The sequence below is a fragment of the Pseudonaja textilis genome, unplaced genomic scaffold (assembly GCF_049901715.1).
Source record: "Pseudonaja textilis isolate UNSWEBS1 unplaced genomic scaffold, rPseTex1.2 PTEXSCF25, whole genome shotgun sequence".
Lineage (NCBI taxonomy): Eukaryota > Metazoa > Chordata > Lepidosauria > Squamata > Elapidae > Pseudonaja > Pseudonaja textilis.
This window is the reverse complement of record NW_028262874.1, coordinates 702,354-726,117: the sequence shown is the minus strand read 5'-3', so window position 1 is coordinate 726,117 and position 23,764 is coordinate 702,354. Positions and strand designations below refer to the sequence as shown.

General features: G+C 47.7%; 1 protein-coding gene and 3 long non-coding RNA genes across 4 annotated transcripts in view; 3 read left to right on the top strand and 1 right to left on the bottom strand.

Annotated features, from left to right (window-relative positions):
• LOC148123687 (uncharacterized) overlaps nucleotides 1–9,645 on the top strand; it is an 11,963-nt gene extending 2,318 nt beyond the window's left edge. Inside the window, exon 2 of the long non-coding RNA XR_015740598.1 lies at nucleotides 9,527–9,645. This is a non-coding gene — a long non-coding RNA (uncharacterized LOC148123687). The remainder of the gene's footprint in view (nucleotides 1–9,526) is intronic.
• On the bottom strand, nucleotides 3,143–9,789 carry LOC148123686 (uncharacterized). Its single transcript, XR_015740592.1, has 3 exons — nucleotides 9,548–9,789; nucleotides 8,238–8,462; nucleotides 3,143–4,626 (listed from the first exon to the last, which is right to left on the bottom strand). It is a non-coding gene; the product is annotated as an uncharacterized LOC148123686 (long non-coding RNA).
• On the top strand, nucleotides 4,626–5,366 carry LOC148123688 (uncharacterized). The gene is made up of 2 exons (XR_015740596.1): nucleotides 4,626–5,001; nucleotides 5,047–5,366. It is a non-coding gene; the product is annotated as an uncharacterized LOC148123688 (long non-coding RNA).
• Nucleotides 9,790–9,807: 18 nt separating the features above from the next.
• LOC148123680 (vomeronasal type-2 receptor 26-like) overlaps nucleotides 9,808–23,764 on the top strand; it is a 172,298-nt gene continuing 158,341 nt past the window's right edge. The window contains exon 1 of the mRNA XM_087919083.1: nucleotides 9,808–10,822. The gene's annotated coding sequence lies outside the window, so the exon portion shown is untranslated. The remainder of the gene's footprint in view (nucleotides 10,823–23,764) is intronic.

Below are 23,764 nucleotides of genomic sequence, written 5' to 3'. Positions count from 1 at the left end.
TCCAACTCTAAACTGTTCTTGGACGAAAATGGAGAGATAACAGCAGATCTGATGATCGATGGTTGCTTGGTTCTTCCCAAGGAGGATATTGAGCACAAGACTCTGGCGTATTTTGAAAGACAGAAACTTACTATTGAACAAGATGTTCTGGCTCAATAAGGTGGGAGAAATGTTGGTGTCTTTTCTCTGTTTTCCAAAGCCTGAGATCCCATTTCCAGTGGGCCAAGCCCAGAGTCCCCAGGGTGGTTGGCCTTCAATGCTGGTTGGTGTCTTCTAATGGAAGTTCTTCAAGAGACAAGACCTCAGTGGGGTGGCTTTGCTATGAAATCTTTCAAGATCTTACTGGTCAAGAGGTTTCTTTCTTCATCACAGTTTAATTTCATATTTAAAAAGCTAATGGAATAACCTTATGCTAAATTTTAATATGACTATATCATCATATTTAAATCTTTTTTTCACTTCCATCCCTCCAGACTTTATTAGATAGTCAAGTACTTTATTGTATTGTTAAATTCCAAAATCAAAAGGAAGGAACTAAATGAAGAAAATGCCAGTTCCTGCATCTGTTTAAAAGTAGTCGGATTTCTTATTTACCTCAGTGAAGACCAGAGGCTACTTGCCTAATGTCCATTTCTCCCACTATTTTCCATGGATGGAGACTCCTAACATCTTTTCTTTGGCATTCCTTCTTTTTTTCTCTGCTCAGTCCCTGCCTCAATCTAGATGTGTGGAAAATTGTCATTCTGGATTTGTCAAGAGATCTCGAGAAGGAGAGCCCATTTGCTGCTACGACTGTGTTCCTCGTCCAGAGGGGACCTTCTCCATTCAGAAAGGTGGGTGACACCAGAGGAAAGATATAGGATAGAGCTGGAAGGGACCTCGGAGGTCTTCTAGTCCAGCCCCTGATCAAGCAGAAGAAACTATAACATTTCAGGGAAGTGACTGTCCAATCTCTTCTTAAAAGCCTCCAATGTTGAAGAACCCAAAACCTCTGAAGGCCAGCTGTTCCACTGGTTGATTGTTCTCACGGATAGGAAGTTTCTCCTTAATTCCAGATTGCTTCCAGGTGTTACAAGATACTGTAGGTATCCTCCAAGTCCAGTATACTAACTGCCATATGGCAGGACTCAGGAGGTTTGCCTAAGAAGATTATATGATTCATTGTTAACCTCTAATAACATAGGTTCCTATGAAGATTCTACACATTACATCCATCCAATTACCATCCAAGAACTTCCCTCAACTTCACATACCTAGCTGCATTTTTTAAAAAATTATATGCTCTTTTTATGCTCTTTTTAATGAAATTGTTAAGAAATACTTTTGGAAAAGCTATTTTCCATAATGAGTGGGGTAATTATTTTTATTCAAATAAATAAAGAGTGTCTGGAAGAATGTGAGGAAACCAATTTCTTGGAGGAATGAGAATGTGTTACCAAGATATAAATAAAGAGTTACTGCATGTGCAACCTTTTATTTTGACAATATCTCTTTCTTGAGGATGGTAACAGTGGGTGGGCATGAAAGTACCTTTAGGTGTGCAAATTATGAATATTCATGGTTATATCATATTCATATTGATGGTTATCCCTTTATTCTCCTTTCCACAAATGTATAAATACGAGTATATCTTTTTTTCTGAGGAAATCTGTCTTGCCGTTTTCTAGAGGGAAATTCCTCCAGCGGACACTGAATGAATAATTCCACCAGTGAGCTTTGATTACTGGCGTGTTTGGATCCTGCATTTGATTCCACAGAAACTGGTGTCAGGAATGGGATTCACAATCTTTGATCTGCCACCAGGGACAACAGCTAGGGCACCCCATAGGGTGAGGGTTGTGTGGTTGATCCCATGTTCCTTCCTGATGCCACATAAAGGCACCATTTAGGACTGTGTGGGAGGCCACAACCTGTGTCTGAAGGTCTGTTGTGGTGGGGAACTTTGTTGAGTCTATGTGGTGCCTTCTATCCCGATTCTCAGCCACCCTGGCCCTCCTGCGACCTCAGTCGAGCAATGGCTGGAGGGACCCAAGAACCATTTGGATGGGCCAGTGTGACCTTCCTGGGTCGAAGAACGGAGATTGGCCAGAAGCTCTGTCCAAGCTCCCTTTTTCCTTTATCTGAATGGAGGAATTGATCCCAGGCAGGGAGGGAAGTGGATGATGGGGCTCAGGCAGGCTCGGATTGGGGAAGGAATCATTTCCCAAGAGACAGAGAAACCCGCTGTGGCCCAGGGCTGGGAAGAGGTCCGATGCTCCCCCCCCTGCTGCTCTCCTGCCGCCCCCGAGCACTTCTCCCCCGTGGAGATCCAGGGTGCCCCGACCATCCCTGCCGCCCCCAGTCCCCCCCATTCCTTTGGAAAGAAATCTCTTTTTCCTCCTTTCAGCTTTTGGCTTCGTTCATTTGGAGCCTCCGATTTCCTGGTTTCCCAAAAATGGGGGCTCTGCTTGAGTTGCATCTCCCTGATTCTGCCTTTGATATTTGTCTCTCTTGTCTTCTTTCAGGTTATCGGGGTCTTTGTGCAACCATGCTGGTTCCTTCTGGGATCCTCCTTCCCTTCTTTCCCTATTCTTTGTCCTTTCCTTTCCTTTCCTTTCCTTCTTTCCCTTCCCTTCCCTTTCCTATTCCTTTTCCTCCTCCCTTCCTCATCTATTCACTTCCTTCCCTTCTTCCTTTTCCTTTCCTCCTCCTATTTATTTCCTTTCCTTCCATTCTAATCCTGCCTTCAAAAGAAAAGCTCCATGGGTGACTTCGAACTATCCTCAGGGGAGTCTGAGTTCCCATGGAAAGACAAGGGGGAGAGACCCGTCCACCTCCTTTGGGGATCTCTCTGACCCTCCCCCCGATTTCTTCCCTTCTGCTGGGACTCTGGGGACCCTGAGCAGGTTTCCCTCCTGCCTCCGTCCAGACCGTTCCAGGCATCCTGGCTGGGCCTATCGGTCAGGGCCAAGGGGGTCTGCAGGGGGTCTGCCCCCTCCCTAGTGAGGGCAGGGAGGGAGGGGGGCTGGGGGAGAGGGAGGCAGGGGGAGCCCCCCCCAATCTGGTCTGGGCAGCTGAGGTGCTGTCGGAAAGCCCGCCTCTGAGGAAGGAGCCTTCCTTGGGATTGGCTGAAAGGGAGAGCGGCTCTGACCCCCTCTGGTGGGGTCCAGGGGGGAGGGGAGGTCAGCCTGGGCCCCTGCTGCCAATTTCCCCTGGGGACAGCCAGGCGCTTCTTCCTCCTCCTGCCTTGGGAAGTGGGGCGCCCTGTGGAGAGGGCTCCCTCGGGCCTTGCTGGGCAGGTGGGGGGAATCTGCCCCATGGGGGCCCAGGGCAGGTGGGGAGTGAATGGGATGAGGGTCCCCAGGTTGCATCTCTTGCCAGGAACCGAGTCTGGTGTGCCAGCTTTGCACCTGGCAGGTGGGAGCTGCTGTTCCCGCAGGGGTCAGGAGTTGTGTGAAGCCGACCCAGCTTGGTCCAGGCCAGAAGGAAGGGCCGAGGCTGGAGGAGAGACTCTTGGGAGATTAATGGGGCTTCCGGTGCCTTTTGGGGGCTCAGGATTGCACCTGGCCCTCCAGCCAAGCCCAGCACTGGTGGGGCCCCTCAGTCCCCATTGCAGGACCCCAGGAAAAGTCCCTGCAAGGGGATTGGGTGAAGGTCCCTCCAGGTGGCTTCAGGGGCTCAGATCCATTGAGCTGAGTGAGCCCAACTCCTTTGAGCCTCATGGGAGTTTGAGTCCTCTTTCACCTGCTTTGGGAAGGAAGGAGCCCTCTTTCCCAGGCTGCCTTGAGTGGGCCAAGTTCCCAACTGCTGCTGGGGGCATCCAGGTGTTTCCAGGCATTTCTGCAGCAATTTTAGCAAGCTGGGTGCATCTCAGCCAGGCTTTGCCCACAGCCAGTCCTGAGTCTTTCCTGGGGGTGCAGAGGAGGTGGGCTTTAGAGGGAACCAGTCTCAAAGTGGCTTCCTTCTCCCTTCCCTTCCCACAAAGGAGCCGCTAAGGGGCGGGGGTCTCGTCCTTGGAGCCCCTGAAAATATGGATGGAGATTTTGAAATAGGTTGACTCCATTTCATGCATTCTGGCAGGTGGGAACCTTCCCCCATCCTGTGTTCATGCGGGAAGCAGGTCGTCACGCTATGCCACCATCTGGTTTATGTGTTTTGGCCTGGCACCTTTTGCCGACATTGCAGTTCTCTTCCATCAACCTGGGTTAAGGGCGTTGTGTGGACTCACCTAGTGGGGAGGGTCAACTCAGCCTGTCTGCACACAGGATGGGGAGCTTTTCCTAGGATCCATTTCTGGCTCCTTGGGGGTTTTCAGCAGCTGCAACACTTGGAGTAAACTACGGCTGAGCGAACGGGGGTTGGCGGAATGTGTGAACCGGATCAGAGTTTGGCATTCAGGGAAAAAAGTTGGGACAATGGGAATGGGACAGAGAGGCAGCTTTAGGGGTTGGGGTGGGGGTCAGTGATCCCCCCACAATGTCTGGACAAACCTGGATAGAGATTTGGGTGTTCAGAGGATCAACTGGTGACTTTGATGCTCTTTCTCCTGCTTGGAGCCACAGAAATGGTTCTGGATGCTGGTTTCCAGTATTCCCAGTGAGGCCAGGACTAAGGATACTGGGGCTGCTGCTCCCCAGGGCAGAAAGGCTGGGGGCAAATCCCAAGACCAAGAAAAAAGGGAGAACGTGGCGGTGACCCTCTCTGGGTTGGTTTCCTCTCTCTCTCTCTCCTGCCAGGCGTTGGGAGGAAGGAAGGAGGGAGGGGCTGCTTTCCAGGGGTTTTTCCCAGGTCCTCCGGGTGGATCTCTGTCCTGCCCGGATTGAGTGGGTTCCCATGCAGGCCTCCCAAAGGCCTGGACTCCAGCCCCCGTCATCCTCAGCCCCAGCTGTGGCCTTAGCAGAGGCCCCAAAGGGAGGCCCAGTGGAGGCTCTTCCGTCCCCCAGGGAGGAGCCAGGGGGCTCAGGGGTCCCAGCCAGAGAGCAGCGGCCACGGAGGAGGAGGAGGAGGAGGCTCTCCTTGAAGGTCCTGCCAGCCATGCCTGGCCCAGGGAGGTTTGGGGCTGGAGAGCCTCACTCAGGATCCGGGGAGCTTGGGTGACTCTGCCTGAGCCTTAAGGGCCAGGAAGGGGCCGGATTCACAGGGCGTCCCAGGCTTGGCTCCAGGGCGGCCTCAGAACCAGCTGGGATGTCTCCCAAACCAGGATCCGGGTCTTTAGGGGATATTGAGGGTCAGTCCAATTCACCGTGGCATGTTTTACTTCTGATGGCCATAAGAAACCACGTTTTCTGCATTCTGCAAGCCGGCCCATGACTGAGGGTCTCTTCAGGGGTCTCTGTTGTTTCTCAAAATGGAGGCAACGCGTGGAGAGAGGTTGGTCTGCATGAGTGTTTTTCAAACTTGAAGAGGAATGGACTTCAACTCCCAGAGTTCCCCACCCAATAAGGCATGGACTTCATCATGCTGGGCAGGGAATTCTGGGAATTAAAGTCCCTTCATCTTCAACTTCCAACTTTGGAAAATGGTGGTCTCCCTTCTTCCCTTTTGTGAGGAGTTAAAGCCCTGCACCAAGACTTGGCTAACTCACAGGTTGCTCAATCTATTTTCTTTTTTTCTCCGTCTCTCCCTCCCTCCTCTCCCACTCTCCCTCCCAGATAACCCCAGATCCCCCTCTGAAGACCCGGCCCTGCATGGCTTCTTCCTGACAGGAGCCTCTCCTGGAAAGACACGGAGCCCAAGTGAGGCTGGAGAAACCCCGGGGCTGCGTCCCCCCAGCATTCAACCAGGGACTCATAAACCAGGTTAGTCTCTTCCCAGAAATGGGGGACTCCCTCAAATCCCTTCCTCTTTCCTAGCCCTCTCTGTAGATCTGGGCTTTGCTTTCCCGAGTGCCCCATGTATGAAAAAAAGTGGCAGTGGAACATGGGACTTGGGCTTCCCTCTTCCCAGGACTTGCCTGGCCTCTACATCGGAAAAAGAGGCAGGGGAACTATTTGGATTTTGGCACTAAATAGGCATAATTAAACGCTGAAGTTGAACGTGTTAAAAAGAAAGAATAGCTAATAACTGGAATTAATGAAATTAATGAAAGTTTAAAAAGGGGAAAAGGGAAAAGGGTGGAACGTGGAAACAGAACTGAGCCCACCACTTAATGGCAAAGGGAAAATTTCAGTGACTCTTTGAAAAGTGCTTGGTCTTTTTAAAATTGGAATTTGAAAGGAAACAAAAGGAATTCCATTATAATAAAATAAAAACCCTGAAAAGTGAAATACTAGAATATTACAAGGGAAAAAAGATACATGGAGAAATTGCCCTGGGATTATTTGGTGACTTTGGGAAGAAGTTGGAAAAGAAATCAACAGAAGGAAGCTGGAAACAAAGATTTACGGACACTGACTGTTGAAATTTAATATAAAGGACGCTGGTTGCAATAAACTACTAGACAATTGGATTGGACATACATATTAAAGAAAGGAAAATAATAGAAGTAGTAGTGTACAAAATGGGAGAAATGTGTGTGGAAATAGGAAGGAAATGATGAAAGAAAGCTTGGAAATGTACAGCATTATACTACAAGAATTAGAAATAGTAATGCAGATTAAAGAAGAACAAAGAGAAACAGAGGGGGAGGAGTGAAATAAAGAGGAAACCAGCCCTAAAGAACAAGTGGAACAACACTAAAACAAGAAAAAAAGAATTAAAGTTAAAAAATGTGAGGTTTGATGTGATAATTAAAGGGGGAATTGTTTGGAAAATTAAACAAAAGGAAACAGCAGAAGAGGGAATTACAGAGGAGAAATCAAGAGAGGGAGCGGGATAAAATAAATAATTGGAATAAGAAATGGAGAGAAATTATAAAGGAAAAAGTGGGAATTAAGAGAAAGGACTAGAAAATGACTAGAAAGCAAACAACAATGAAAAAAATTATATAGTCAGGAGAATGAGAGACAATGGGTAGAAGAACAGGAAGGGGGGATTCTGCAAGGTAACGTGTCGTGATATATAAGAACATAGATTTAAAAATGGAAAAGAATGGAACTGATATTTTTCTTTTAAGGATTATTGTTAAACCAGACATAGATTTAATTGAAATAGATATGGAAATGGGAATTTACTGTAAGAATATTAATTTATATTTAATAAAGCAGTGAATAAAGTTAAAATGAGATGAGAATTGTAATGGAAAGACTATTATCAGTTTCTAAAATTAATTGAATAAATATTTTTGAAATAGATGATTTAGAATGTAATTGAGAAAAAAATACCATGAGGAATCTGACACACACACATATACATACATATACATATACATACATACATGTGATATGTAGTAGTTAGATTATTATTAATGTAGAATGTGATAATTAAAAAATGACTATACTAGGGTAAAACTTTAAAATGATTTAAAGGGAATAAATTGGGGGAGTGTATAAGGCAAAAGGGTGGCAAGCTCGAATTGACAATTAAAGGGGACATCTGGATTATTAGAATTAGGATGGAACCTATTGAACAATGAATGGAATAATAGTATGTGATGAAATTGCAAATGTGACAGATAAAAGTAAATATATGTACTGAATATAGAAATGAAATAAGAACCTTAGATAATACTGTAAAACAAGATATGAGAATATTTAAAGAATAATGAAATAAGTTATGATATGAATTGGAATTGGATAAGTGTAATGAATATAAGAATATTTGAGAATATTTAAAGGAAAATGGAATAAGTAATACTACGATATGAAATTGAACACGAAAGATGAATATGTAACTATGGTCATTTTGTATTGAAATGTAAAAACCTGGAACCACGCTCTTCACCAAGAGATGTTTTTTAAAATATAAAAATAAAAAAAATATACAAAAAAAGAAAAGGGAGGCAGGGGAACATGGGATATGGGTTTGTGCATCCCCAGGCCTCAAAGAAGGAGGTTGAAAGAGGATTTTGCATGTCTGTTTTCCATCTGCAACACGAAGCTCCTGAGCTCCCCTTCCCTCCCTCCCTTCCCCACATGGGGTGAGAGGCTGCCTTGATTCCTCCATCTCTTTTCACTTGGTTGTCTCTGACTTCTCCCTCTCTGTGCGTGTGTTTGTTTTTGGGTGTGATTTTTTTCAACTATGCAAAGTTCTGATAACTAGTTTTTCCATTAAAGTTCATTTTATTCTTGGAATCTGGCCACACTATTACATCAACCCCTTTGTGAAGGTGTCACTGAGCATGTTTTCAAAAGAAAGAAAATGTTGCTTCCATTTCACACCTGTGACATGCTCAGACATTAACTGTCTCCCGGGATTGTCTCTTTAACCACGATGCCAACAAATGTCACACTTCTTTTTGTCTTCAGCCACAGGTGCCATGTATTCCCCCTGGGGCCAATTTCAAGAATGAAGCTTCCAAACCTCTCAATTCCAGATGACGGATTTAATTCAATCTCTGCCCCTGTCATTATGAACCACATTGGGATTATTTCCCTTTCATTTCCCTGCAGAGAAATGCCCAACAAACTCTGAGTGCAAGAACCAGCTGACTTATCCAGGGATCCCTCCTGAGAGGGAGAATTATGATCAAAGTTTCAGCTCTGCTCTGTGGCTGAATCCTCCCGGGAGACTCTGGGCAGAGACAGGGAGTCTGTGGCAGCTTCTCTCTTCTCCCCCTGAGCCCACCCCCCCAAACTTTCCCTGCTGGAGAACTTGGCTTCAGGCAAAAAGTTTCATTGAACAATTTGAGAACTTTGAACTTCTCTCCTCCTTAAAGATCAGGGCTGCCTGGATCCCTTCCCAGCAAAGCTTGCTCCCCTGGCGAAAAGAAGGGCAAATGGAGCCCCCAAGAAGCCCCTTCCCCATCTCTGCTTCCTTACAATTCGAGGGCTGAAAATTTCTCCTGGTTTCTTCCCACTGGGGCGATGGCTGGGCAAACCACCTTTGGGGGTCCTGCAGAGGCAGAAGAGGGAGGCCGCTGGGCAGCCCAGCTAGGTTGGTTAGCATTAAAGTTGGACTGCTCAATTTGTGGTGAGTGTGTGGGTGTGTGAGTGTGGGCGTGTATGAATGCTTCATTGGCCAAGTGTGATTGGACACACAAGGAATCTGTCTTGGTGCAAATGCTCTCAGTGTCCATAAAAGGAAAGATACATTCATCAAGCATCATCAGGTACAACACCTAATGATAGTCATAGGAAACAATAAGCAATCAAATCATACTTAGGAAACAGTCAAAAAACCATTAGGATACAAGCAACAAAGTTAAAATCATTGTCACAAGTGTGTGTATTTGTGTGTGTGTGTGAGAGAGAGAGAGAGAGAGAGAGAGAAGTCCAACCTCCAGCAGACATTCTACCCATCCTATGGAGTCTATACAGACAGTATATATTCTATACATCCCAGGATTTCTCCCCTCCCCCAGGGTGGAATCTTGCCAGGCGTGGGAAAATACGCCGCTCCTTTCCCACGGGAGGGGCACCCAGGCCCTTTTCCCACCGCCTTCCACACGCCTCCCCCCGCCCAAGGGGGAACCCGAAAGGCCCTTTGGTTCCCCCCCAGCAGCCTCTAGGACCCCGCCCCCAAAAAAGACCCAGCCCTGCCTGCGCACAAAGTCCCATCATCGCTCCAGGGTCCCCACCCGAGCAGTTCAAGGCGGGGAAAGGGGAGGAGCCCAATCCTGGCCCCGCCTCCCCGCAGGGGGGCAGAGCAGACCCGATTTCCATCGCACGACCCCCCCCCCCGCGGAGACGTCCCCCCTCCTTTCCGCCCCGGGCAAGCCTCGCAGCATCGGGCGCAGAAAGCCGGGAGCGGCAGTTTCAGAGGAAGAAGGGCGCATGCGCGAGCGAACGTTGCCCAAGCCGCTGGATGGAGAGACAATTCCACCTGTGAGGCTCTTTTCCAAGGAAGGCCGGAAGTAGGCATTCCTTTCCGCTCTAGGACGTCGCAGCTCTCTGGCCTTAACCCTTGCGCTGCGCCTCGATCAGTCAGGCACGGATGAGGCGGACTACAGAGCACATGAATCCCCCCGGTCTCCCTTGGCGTTGGCCCGTTCTCGAGCCCCGAGACGCTCCTTTGCGGCCCATCATCCCCTCCCCGTTCCCGTCGGGCCTCAACGCCGCGTCTGCTTCTCTCCATGTCCAGCCTGATGGGAAGGGCGAAGGCTTTGCACCCCAGAACCCCACCCCCAGGGCTGCAAGAGGGTCTGGCAGGGAGGAGCCGCCCTAAGAAGCGGGTCCCTGCAGAGGGCAGCCTGCAATTGGGGGGGGGGGCTTTGGTGGAAGGCGGCTTATGTTGGGGTGGGAAGAGGGGCAGCTGCACCTTCAAAAACGCCCTTTAATCTGGAGGTGTTTTCTCCCCCTAGAGATCCCGGATCACTGTGATCGGCTGGAGAGGGGAAAGGATCCCCCTTGACCCCCAGGGGAGCTTCTCCCTGTCTGGAGGGGGGGCTGAAGGGGGGGTCCCTGCTCTCCCCCCAGGAGCCGTTTCCTCCCTGCAGCCCCAGAGATGCCCTGCCAGCCCCGGGGGCGGGGGTCGCAGGGCAGCAGAAGGGGGAGAGTCCCACTGGGAAAGGGGCCGGGTGGGGGCTCTGGCCCAGCCTCAGGAGAAGCAGCCCCAGGAAGGGGGAAGTGCCAGTCTGGGGCTCCCCGGCCCCCCCACTTCAGGGAGGGGGGCTGCCAGGAGGGACCCTGGTGTGAGAAGCCTTAATAAAGTATCCTTTTTATGACTCAAATCTCATATTGAAAGGTAGATTATGTCCTTGGAGTAAGGGAGTGCAGTACCAGACCCCAGTTACTTTTTTGGAACGTCTTTGAAGCGCTGGGAATTATCACACTTTTTGGAATGTCTTTGAAATGCCAGATACCGGGTAAGAAAGTGTTTGTTATGTGCTGGGTACCAAAAAGATAATAAAATGTATCCTGAAAGATGTATTGTAAATCAAGCCATTTGCAGATGAATATCCAATAAAGCCTTTTTCCTTGGATCAACTTTGAATCCTGGTGGTTTTTCTTTAGCCACAATCTCACAATTTGGGGGCTCGTCCGGGATCCTCGACGATGGTTGACTGGAAAGCGGGGACCAGGTAAGAGAGTGGCCACAACCTCCCATTGAGAGGCACCTCTCCCCGAATTCGGTCAGACTCCCGAGGTGACTTTAAATCTAGACGGTCCTTGGAAAAAGAACTGAGACGAAATGCCGGCTGAGAGTTTGTGAAATCGATCTGAGTTGGGGACGCCCACACATCCTTTGACTGCGGAGAGTCCAGGAGTGATCAGATCAGGTCCTTTCATTTGTAGCCCAAAAGAGAAAGATCCTTAAACTCCCTGGGGGAATCCAGCGCCTGCTGGAGGATTGGGACTAGGAGACTGGAAGAAAGAGGTCCTTAAACTCTCTGGGAGAATCCAGCGCTTGCTGGAGGACTGGGACTGGTGAGTCAAGGCTCTGGGAGCCTGAAAGAATAGAGATGGGAAAGGGACAAAGCGAGGGTCTTGGAGACCAGGAAGAAGCCTGTCTGGAACAGGGAAGATTTGACAATGGCAGAAAACCTATTCTGGTAGATTCGCCCCTGGGACAACTACTTCAGTGGTTCTCCCCGAATCTAAAGGAATTCACCAGACATCTCGAAAAGAAAAACATGATTTATCTTTGTCGAGATAGATGGCCAAAATATCCTCTGATTGATCCTAAATTTCCATATCACTGGAGTCCTGAGGGGGAAACCAGTATCTATTGGATGACCAAATTGCGAGACTATATTCTCCAACACAAAATGAGCACCCAAATCGCATACATAGAGGTATGGTTTCATGTGAAATTTGTAACAGAAGGGCAATGAAAGCGTGATGGATGATTGGCTTCAGAGTCCGCCGCCCTCAAATCCTAACTTGAATAATGTACCAGCCAATGTTCCAGTGGCCCCGCCATTGCCGGCGCCACAACCCCCTCCTCAGCTGCCTTATCTGAGGCTGAGAAAAGAAGTGGAACAGTTGAGAAGAGATGTTCAAAATTTTCCCTTCAGCCAAAAACCTGAAGTGGATGCATTTCCTCTTAGGGAAGTCCCTAATGGGATCAATGCTGCAGGCAATCCGGTGACAGTCCTTGTGGCTGTCCCCATAAAACCAGCCGAGTTGCGAGAATTGAAGAAGACTCTTCCAAAGCTTCATGAAAATGCTCATGAGGTGGCCGAACAGTTAGAGCTATGGTTGGGTCCGAATGATTACACTTACCAGAAGCTGATGTACATTTTGGGACATCTATTTACTCCTGAGGAGCGGAATCTCATCCAGACCTCAGGCTGGAGAGCGTGGAATGAAAGTGTGAATGGGCAACAAGGGGCAGTGGCAGGAGATCAAACATTCTCCATAGAAAATTCAGAAAATGGATAATTGGGGAGCTGTGGGAATGGTTGATCTCCTGAAAGCAGCCCAACAAGTTTTTGTGAACTGTAAAAACCAGACAGAAATCACAAATGATGGTTGCAGCTGTACAGGCTGTAACAAAGAGCAAAGTAAAGAAAAGTGGGAATTTTGGGAAGGGTCCAATTGGAGAAAGAAGAGAGAATTTTGGGGGATACAATCAGGGAGGTTTTCGAGGTAGAAGAAGAGGTTCCAGAGGAAGAGGCATGGCAATGAGACAGCCTGGAATGGATAGAAGCTGCTTCAAGTGTGGGAAGGAAGGTCACTTTGCACGCGAGTGTCCTACCAACCGAGAAGAGCGGAGTTATGCATTGTATGATGATTAGGGCTGTTCTGGCTCCTTTAAGAGGACCTGCAGGGAGCCATTGGTAAACATTTTAGTGGGTCCTAACCATCAGGAGCGGCTGTTCCTGATAGACACCGGCGCAAGCCGGACTTCTGTGTGTGACCCGGTAGAAGGTGCACATAGATCAAGGAAAGTGATAAACGTAGTTGGGGTGAGTGGAAAATCGCAGGATGTGAGTGTGTTTGAACAAATTAGACTGGAAATGAATGAAGTGGTGACTGAAGCTGAAGTGTTGTATATTCCTGATTCTGGAGTGAATTTGCTGGGGAGAGATTTGTTGCCTGTGTTCGGTATCCAGCTGTGGGATACCGGGAAGGGAATAAGGATGATTAGTTAATGATTTGAGGAGGATCTCCTGATCCCTATACTATCTTGGGACGAATTCCTCCCAAAGATGAATGGTTTACTGTGATAGATCTGAAGGATGCCTTCTGGGCATGCCCCCTTGAGGAGGGAAGTAGAGACCTGTTTGCATTTGACTGGGATGATCCTGAGACTGGGAGAAAACAGCAATTGAGGTGGACAGTACTTCCCCAGGGCTATACTGAGAGCCCTTCGTTGTTTGGACAGGCTTTGGAAGAAAAGTTAGTGTCTTTTGAGAAAGGGAAAGGGATCGTGTTGATTCAGTATGTGGATGACTTGTTGTTGACTGGGGAGAAAGAGAAAAAGGTTAGAGCAGCATCTGTGGCTTTGTTAAATTGGCTGAAAGAGCAAGGATTGACAGTTTCAAGGGAAAGGATCCAGTTTGTGGAAAGGAAGGTGAAATATTTGGGGCATTAAGTCAAAAGCCCTTGGATTGTTGGGGTATTGCAGAGTCTGGGTGGACCAGTGCACTGTGCTAGCTCAATTCCTGCACAGGAAGCTGGTAGGAAAAGGAGAAAGTATAGAATGGTTAGGGGAGATGATGAAAAATGGGAAGGTTTAAAGAAGGCACTGTCATCCGCACCGGTTTTGGCTTTGCCCAATTTAGAGCTCCCATTTCATCTGTATGTGTCAGCAGCCCAGGGAATGGCACTAGGAGTGTTGGCACAGAAGAGGGGGGGGCAATACCAGCCCATCGCCTTTCTGAGCAAAACTCTGGAGCCGGTGGTAAGGGGATGGCCAATCTGTGTGCAGGCTGTGGCTGCTACAGCTATGTTGGTGGTAGAGAGCAAGAAGTTAACCTTTGTGGGGGGGGGCCTTGTGGTGCATTCTCCTCATCAGGTCACTTCTGTGCTAAGTCAGTTGGCAACAACTTGGATGACAGAGGGGCGGATTCTCAAATATGAGACCATTTTGAGAACCATCCCTGATGTAGTGATTGGGACAGACAGGAATTTGAATCCAGCAGAATTCCTAGAAGGGAGAAGACAGGAGTGGGAAGCTGAGGATCATGATTGTTTGTTGCAAGTAGATTTGATGACAAAGGTGAGGGAGGATCTGGAAGAGACTCCTTTGAAAGATGGGGAAAGGTGGTTTGTGGATGGATCAAGCAGGGTTGAGGAAGGAAAAAGGAAGTCAAGATTTGCAGTCGTGACAGGAGAAGGGAAGGTCATAGAGAAGGGCTCCCTCCCTTCCTCATGGTCTGCGCAGAAGTGCGAGTTGTTTGCTCTGAAAAGGGCCTTAGAGTTGGCTGAAGGAATTGATGTGACAATCTGGACTGATTTCAAATACGCCTGGTGTTGCAATATCATGACACATCAGTAGGAAGTCACGTACACAGAAAACCCAATACACATACAATACACATATAGGGCGACATTGTGGAACAGCAACGTGCAAAACGTGAATTGGCTATAGCATAAGGTGTAGCCATATATGGCAATATTCCCTATTCCTGTCTAAACTTCCTCATGTGTAACATAACCACCCCGCCCCGCTTGCTGCACAATAAAAGAGAGGTGCGTAGTACCATCTGGGCTTCCTCTCACCAAAAGAAACCTTTGTGTTGCTGTCATCTTTGCCGCCAAGAGGAGCCCGCCCGGACAGTCTGCCCGGGTGCAGGTCGTCAGCTGACTAATTCATCCCGGTAGTGGGACCCGCAAGCGCATCAACTGGTGACCCGGCGTGATCGTCTCAACGTCGTCCCGACAAAGCGCGATTCTTGTCTAGGAATGCGCTTCCTTCACTCCTGTACTACGCACCTGGAATAGGCTCGCGCATCATAAGTATGGGCTCCTCACTTTCTCAAGTTCAACTCAAGCATAGGGATGAACTTCTCGCTTTAGTGAAGAAGGCAAATTATTTGCAGAAGGCTAGCAGCACAAACGTATATCCTCTGTCAAAAAAGTATTTGGATGATTTTTTGAGTTATGTCCAACAACACTGCCCGCGTATCCGCGGAAGGCACTCTTAAACGTTCCTCTTGGGAACGGATGGGGAAAATGGATGCATGAACCACCCAGGGCTCCGCCTCAGATTATTTGTTCTTGGTGTGCCGTTATGGCCGCCCTTAATATTATCTTTCCTGATGATTCTATTCCGTCTTCCTCAGACCCACCTTCCGCTGTACTTTGTCCTGTTGCTGCCTCGGCACCTCCACCCTACTCCACCCCACCCCTTGACTCTTCTCCGAACCCCTCTTCTCCGTTGCCTCCTTCCGCTGCGGCGACAGATCCACCTGTCCGTAATGCCTTTCAATCGGCTTTGGCAGAAGGAAAGCTATCTGCGGATGATCTTTCTTGTTTCCCTATGATTCTTCAAACCCCTGCTGCCGGGGGTAATCCTGTCCCTCATTATACCCCATTGGAGTGGACTTTGTTAAAGGAATTAAAAACTGCTGCTTCTAAGTATGGCATCGACTCCCGTATACCCGCCAACTTTTAGCCAACATTTCTACACATCATCTGGTTCTCGCTTCAGAGTGGAAAGCTATTGCCTCTATGCTTCTCTCTCCCGCTTCGCTTGCCACCTGGCACAATGAATTTCGCCTCGGTATTAACGCTGCTGCTGCAGCTGGACTACCAGCAGAAGTTACTCTTGATCATCTCTTATGCCAAGGTACGGTGCAAAACCCCGCGCAAGAGATCACTATGGGAGCGGGGGGGTACCCGATTATGAGGGAAGCTGTGCTAAATGCCTTCAAGCGGCTCCCTAACACCTCGCAACCTTTCCACTCCTTTACTTCTATCCTTCAAGGACCCTCTGAACCCTATACCTCCTTTATTGATCGTCTCACAGATGCCATTAGCAGGCAGGTGGATAATATTGCCGCTCAGAGAGAACTTCTCATGCGTTTAGCCGTTGCTAATGCTAATGTGGACTGTCAGAAAATTCTCAAGCCCCTTCAAGCCTTGCCAACTCAAAATCTTGCGGATTATATTCATGCGTGCCAGGAAGTAGGCACGGAATCTTACCGCACTGCGGCTTTAGCTTCAGTTCTTTCTTCTACTCTTGCTTTGTTCACCTCTCGCCTGAAGGGAAATTGTTATAATTGCGGGAAGCCTGGCCATTTTCATTCACAGTGTCGTGCTCCGGGTGGCGGCAGCGCCCCTCGTGGGCGCGGCCACCCCGCCGGTTCCAAACCAAAAACTGTGCCCGCGCTGCTACAACGGTTTCCATTGGGCCAGCCAGTGCTGCACCAATCCCCGCCCGGCTTAGCAACAGCCGGAAAACTAGTTTCGGGGCCAACAGCTAGCCCCACTCCAAAGGCTGTACCTACTTCCTTGCCAGTCCTTCTGTCTGAATCCATTGTCTATGAAGATCCTGGATCTGTCGTCACCCTTTCTCTGACCATAACATTTCCTGTCCCTTCACAGCACCCTTTGCTGATTATTCCTAACTCCACCCTATTGAAGGAGTGGTGGCAGCCCCGTTCCTCTATGATGATCAATCTTTAGCGAATCTTTCCCTGGCCTGCATAGGGGACCGCCCCTTCTCAATGGCCAAGGGTTCTATTCTTGCCACTCTTGTCATTCTTCCTCCCCCTTCTGATTTGTTAGCTTTGGATCACCCAGTGGAAGGAAATAAGCCCATGATGACCGTCCAATTAAATGGTCGTCTCTTTACAGGGTTGGTTGATACAGGCGCAGACATTTCCGTCATCCGTACCTCTGAGTGGCCCCCTATCTGGCCAACCAAAGAATCCCCCTCTGTCCGGGGAGTCGGCGGTGTTCAAACGGCAAAGGTCAGTTCTAAGTGGCTTTCTGCCACTTCTGCTGGAGTCTCCACTACTGCTTACATTCAGCCTGTCATCCTTCCTCTTCACGTTAATCTGTGGGGACGGGACCTTCTCTCTCAATTTCATGCCACGCTAACCATTCCTTAGCCAATGGCAACTCTTACCCCTCTCAAACTTCAACTCAAATCTTCAACTCCAGTCTGGATTGATCAATGGCCACTACCTGTAGAAAAACGATCAGCCTTACAGGGTTTAGTCAAGGAACAACTTACTTTAGGTCACCTTGAACCATCACAAAGTCCTTATAATACTCCTGTCTTTGTCGTAAAAAAGAAATCAGGGAAATGGAGGCTTCTTCAGGATCTGAGGGCCATTAATGCCGTCCTCCAACCCATGGGGGCATTACAATGCGGCTTGCCTAATCCTAATATTATTCCTCATAATTATGACCTCATTATAATTGATCTGAAGGACTGTTTTTTCTCTATACCTTTGAATAAAAGTGATCGCCTCTTGTTTGCATTTACGGTGCCAGAATATAACAATGCTAAGCCTACCGCTAGATATCAGTGGAAGGTTTTACCTCAGGGCATGCTGAATAGCCCAACTATGTGCCAATATTATGTAGACCAGGTTCTCACCCCCTTTCGAGAGAGCCACCCCTCATTTTTAGTATATCATTACATGGATGACATTTTGATAGCAGCTGAAGGGCCAAAAGGCACCGTACAAAAAACCATTCCTGAACTCACACAGCAACTCACCGCTGCAGGACTTCATGTAGCGCCCGAGAAGATACAAGCCCATTATCCCTTCCAATATATAGGCCATAAACGCTTACGATCTACTGCTTCACCAGATCTTCCTCTTATTAATCTTCCCCCTAGCCCCACACTGGTGCAACTCCAACAGTGTTTAGATACTATCAATTGGGCCAGACCTTTCCTGTCCATCTCTACTAATGACCTCTCCCCATTATTTTCAGCTCTTACTGGCTGTCAACAGCCAGACCAGAAAATTCCACTAACCAAAGAACAGAAAGATTGCCTAACCAAAATTAACCTGGCCTTAAGAGAACAGTGGGTTGACCGCATACACCCAGATGTACCCGTTTCTCTAGCCATCCTTCCAACATGTGCTCTTTTTACAGCCATATTATTACAAGTCGTCTCCTCCATAGCGTATTACGATCATTGAATGGTTGCACTTACCGCACACCCTCGTGCAACAATCACCACAAAACCCATGCAAATGGCCTATTAATTCAAAAAGGCCGAACACGTCTCAAAGCCCTCATGGGCATAGAACCCAGCACTGTATATGTTCCTCTCAAACTACATACTTGGGAACAGCTCTTTCAAAATTCAGAGGATCTCCAATACGCATTAGCTGATTGGGTTGGATCAGTATCGTGTCATTTGCCAGCTGATCCTCGCATTCAAATTATAAAGACCGTACCCATCACTTTTCCTTCACCCCTCTCCACACAACCTCTCTCTGAAGCTTTGACCATCTTTACTGATGGTTCCAAGACCATTGGTGCCTGTACTTGGCTGGAAGATGGCCAATGGCATTCCTGTCGTACAACTCTTCAGACCTCAGGCCAAAATGCAGAATTAGTGGCCGTCATCTTAGCCTTGGAAAAAATTTCTCACATCCCAATCAATCTTATTTCTGACAGCTTGTATGTCACTCAAGTAGTATTTCACATATATGGCTCTTATCTTTCCCCCTCCATGGAGACTTCCCTTTTAAAACTGTTTTCTTGCTTACAGCAGCTCATTACTGCTCGTCAACATCCTTTTTTTATTGCTCACATTCGGAGCCACCAGCACCTTCCGGGATATCTTTCCGAGGGAAATGTCAGAGCCGATACTGCTTGCCAACAGGTTTTTGCTGCTCAAACACAACCTGCCCCTTAACGGCAGGAGAAAGCCACGCTTATTTTCACCAAAATAAAAGGCTCTGGTCAAACAATTTGGCATTACCATGGCTGAAGCAATTGCCATCATCCAACAATGCCCCATGCAGTCTCCAAGCGAAAGCTATCCCTCAAGGGGTTAACCCCAGGGGACTTCAGGCGTGCGATACGTGGCAAATGGATGTTACTCAGTACCCTCCTTTTGCCCCATGGAAATATCTTCATGTTACCATTGATACTTATTCAGGATTCATATTGGCCACGCCCCAAAGGGGCGAAAATGCAAAACAGGTAATCAACCACTGTATTCGAACCTTTTCAGTGTTGGGATGTCCAAAAATATTAAAAACGGATAATGGACCTGCCTACACAAGCCCCGCCTTTTCGGAGTTTTGCCATCATTGGTCCATTAACCACAAATTTGGAATCCTTTCAATAGCCAAGGTCAAGCTATTGTAGAAAGGGCAAACCAAACGCTTTAAACAAGCCCTTGATCGGTACACGGGGTCAAAAGGGATTAGCCCCCAACCTCCCGACACTGCAAAATCTGTTAAACATCTGTTTGTATACTCTTAATTTCCTTAACTTCACTGGAAACCCTCCCTTGTCTGCTATGTCTCATCATTTCACTAAACCCTCTCTCCCCACTGCAAGACCACTTGTCTATTACAGGCAACTCCCAGATCCAGTTTGGAAGGGTCCTGCTGAACTTATCACCTGGGGGCAAGGCTACGCTGCAATTCCAGTTACCTGAAAAAGTTCTCTGGATTCCTGGTCGCTGTGTGCGCCCTTGCCACACCTCCCCACCTGATCAGCCACAACCCAACGCAGACCCTCTGGATCTCCACTGGCTGAAGCTCCATGATGAATAACTGCCTCTTCTTCCTCACTGCATTATTTTCTTCCTTTTTCCTACAAACGTTGCCTGCAAACCCCCTCAATCTACACCAGCCAGTGAAACAAACTTGGACAATATATGATGCCTACGATCACGTCTTATTCTCCATTAGCAACACCACTCACCCATACACCTGGTGGCCTACCCTCAAAGCTGACGTCGGACAGATATTGGTAGGCCTCACCGCTTCACACAGCACGCACCGAGATACCCACACCTTCTCTGGGATTCGTCCATTGCTATTGATTTTATATTTACCCCGGACATAAGCAGACTCGCGAGAATATTCGCGTTTGTGGAGGCCCCGCAGACGCCTTCTGTGCCGCTTGGTCATGTCTCTCCACCGGTTCTATCTCCTGGTCGCCACCGATCAAAGACGATTATATCTTTGCCTTCCAAAATGGTTCTTGGCATCAAGCCATTTGCCCCTCAGGGGGCACATGGACTCCATGTAATCCCATGTATATTTTGTTTTCAGCGGGAGGGAAAAGGCTGACTACACGGTGGGAGGCGGGTCTTACCTGGGGAATCCGGATCTATGCTGATGGCAATACCTTTACCATAAAACTTGTCATTGAGCGGCCCGCTATTCAAGTAGGTCCCAATAGAAACATATCCCTGGTAGAATATCGTCCAGGCCATACAGTTCCCCAACCTTTGCTACGGTTGATAAACTCTAGTTACCTCCTCCTCAATGCCAGCAACCCTGCAATTACCAATGATTGTTGGCTGTGTCTTAACGCAGGCCCCCCCTTACTATGAGGCCGTCGGTAGCACCACCAATTTCACTGCCCAAAACTCACCTTCATCTTGCCGCTGGTCACAAGGTACTCAAACCATTGGTAACATCATAGGGACAGGATACTGCCTGGGAAATGTACCTAACACCACAAGTCATCATTGTAACCAGACTTACTTATGGCTCAATGGTACTTCAAGAGCACTTTGGAATACCGTGGGAATTTCACTACTGTTTTTCAGAACTTGTATTTTGTTCCGGACAACAATTCATGGTGGGCCTGTGACACTGGCCTCACCGCTTGTGCTCACGGCCCCACCATCACTCAAAGGAATGGTTACTGTGTTCTTGTTTCGATAGTCCCAAAAATAACTTACCACTCCGGCCAAACCTTTCTGCAGGATAACACCAATTTTGCTCGTCCTAAGAGAGAGGTAGTCACCACCCTTACCCTTGCTGTATTACTAGGACTAGGAGCTACAGGTGCTGCTACAGGAATTGCCGGTCTAGCAGTTAGTAATAATCAATACCAAACTTTGCGTGCTGATATAGACAAAGATCTCAAACTTCTCGAACAGTCTATTTCTCACCTTAAAACATCTCTTACATCCTTATCAGAAGTCGTTTTGCAGAATCGAAGGGGCCTTGATCTGTTGTTTTTAAAAGAAGGAGGGCTATGTGTAGCATTAAAAAAAGAATGTTGTTTCTATGCCGATCATACCGGCTTAGTACAAGATTCATTAGATAAACTAAAAGAGCGGCTGGAAATACGCAAAAGGGAAAGGGAAGCAGGTAACACTTGGTACCATAATATGTTTAATTTCTCCCCATGGCTCACAACACTTCTTTCTTCAATTGCCGGACCATTAATATTGCTCCTATTACTGTGCGCCATGGGCCCTTGTGTATTCGGGAAAATAATGCAATTTCTCAAAAAACGACTGGCCGTTATTGATACTGAGATTACCAATATAAACATGCTTGTAAGAATAAGGTCCGAGATCAACACTCCAGCAGAAAAAAGGTCTCTACTGGCATTCACTTTGGACTCGGAGGAGAACGAAGATGAATACCCAGAAAAAGGAGACGGCCCTCGCATTCTAATATGCCGGCAGGACTTGGACTCGGAGGAGGACTAGATCTTGCAGCGTAAGGATAGAGAGGTCTCAAAATAATAAAAACAGAGGAGATGTTGCAATATCATGACACATCAGTAGGAAGTCACGTACACAGAAAAACCAATACACATACAATACACATATAGGGCGACATTGTGGAACAGCAACGTGCAAAACGTGAATTGGCTATAGCATAAGGTGTAGCCATATGGCAATATTCCCTATTCCTGTCTAAACTTCCTCATGTGTAACATAACCCCCCGCTTGCTGCACAATAAAAGAGAGGTGCGTAGTACCATCTGGGCTTCCTCTCACCAAAAGAAACCTTTGTGTCGCTGTCATCTTTGCCGCCAAGAGGAGCCCGCCCGGACAGTCTGCCCGGGTGCAGGTCATCAGCTGACTAATTCATCCCGGTAGTGGGACCCGCAACGCATCAGCCTGGGGTGTAGTCCAAACCTTTGGTAAGATCTGGCAGGAGAGGGGCTTTATCAAGGCTGATGGGAAACAAGTTGAACAATTACAGCTTGTGGAACAGGCCTTGGAGGCTCTGCAACTGCCAGATCAAGTGGCAATAGTGCATGTGAATGCTCATCAGAAAGGGAACACCCCAGAGGTAGTTGGGAATAGGTGGGCAGACAAGTGGGCAAAAGAAGCTGCAGGGGAAATAGAGCTGGTAATGGCATCAATTCCCTTGCTAGAAATGGAAGAGGATGAGGATTGGAAGCCAGAGGGAAAAGAGGAGGAGGAATTGGAAAAAGAGGGGTGTGTGCAAACTGAGAATGGATGGATGACTTCGGAAGGGGTGAAGGTGGTTCCCGTGAATGTAATGAGAGGAATTCTGGAAAAGGTACATGAAGGAGGACATTGGGGCACAGAGGCACTAGTAACAGCTGTGAAGTCACATTTTTGGAGTCCAAAGATGTGGACACTAGCATCTGTTGGAAATGCTTGATATGTTTGAAAGTAAACAAGAAAGCAACAAGGAAGAAAGAAATGGGAGGGCGACCCCTAGTGGGCTGGCCTTTCCAGAGAGCACAGATTGATTTCACCGAATTACCAGAGAAAGGGGGGTGGAAATATTTACTTGTGATTAAAGATCATCTGACAGGGTGGGTGGAGGCCTATCCAACTAGGAGAGCCACAGCACCCACAGTAACCAAGATCCTGTTAGAACAGATCATTCCTCGTTATGGGATGATGGAAGCTATTGATTCTGACGGGGGGCACATTTTACACAAAAAGTGTTATAGTCTGTGATGGGAGCCGTAGGGGTGAAATGGGATTTACACACCCCGTGGCACCCAGAATCCAGTTCTAAAGTGGAGAGGGGGAGTGCGGAATTGAAGAAACATTTGACAAAATTACAATTGGAAAATGGGTTACCATGGACAAAGAACTTATCCTTGGCACTACTCAGAATCAGAACATGTCCAAGGAAAGACACTGGGGTCTCTCCATTTGAGATGCTAATGGGGCGACCCTACTTGGCAAAAATAGGGAATCCAATTCCTGAATTCAAAGATTTGTTCTTGAGAAAATATTTGCAGACACTGTCCAGGTCTTTGCTTTCTCTTCATAAACAGGGATTGTTGGCGCAACGACCACCTCTAGCTGGCAGCCAACATCCCCATGAAGTTGGAGACTGGATCCTGATAAAAACTTTGAAGAGTGAGAAGCTGCAGCCCAGCTGGGAAGGCCCGTACCAGGTGCTGTTGACAGCTGAATCTGCAGTTCGCACTCGAGAAGGAGGCTGGATGCATTACAGCAGAGTCAAGAGGGCACCGGAACATGAGAAACCTTGGAAGGCCATTCCAGTGGACAGTCAGCCGTTGAAGTTAACTCTGAAGCGGTAACATGCAGCTGATTTGCCTAGTGACTATTTACCTACTCATGAGCAGGATAGGAAGAGAGACTGAGATAAAGACAAAAGCTAAGACTGGGGGACAATGTGATCAATGCATAAAAACAACAAAAACAGGGACACAAGTGACAAAGACTCTAATTTTCCATACTCAACTGAGTTGCAGGAAAAGAGACTCCGGGACTTGTGTCTACAATGGGACATCTTACTCCATTTGTAAGGATGGAGGGAGTGTCAAATGTTATGATCCGAAAGGTCCCACACATAGGTACACTATGACACATTTAGCTAAAGAAAGTGCACGCTCAAGAACATATATAATGCAAAATCGCTTGGCTCTGGACTATTTGCTTGCTAAGGAGGGAGGAGTATGTGGGAAATTTAATCTAACAAACTGCTGCATCGAATTTG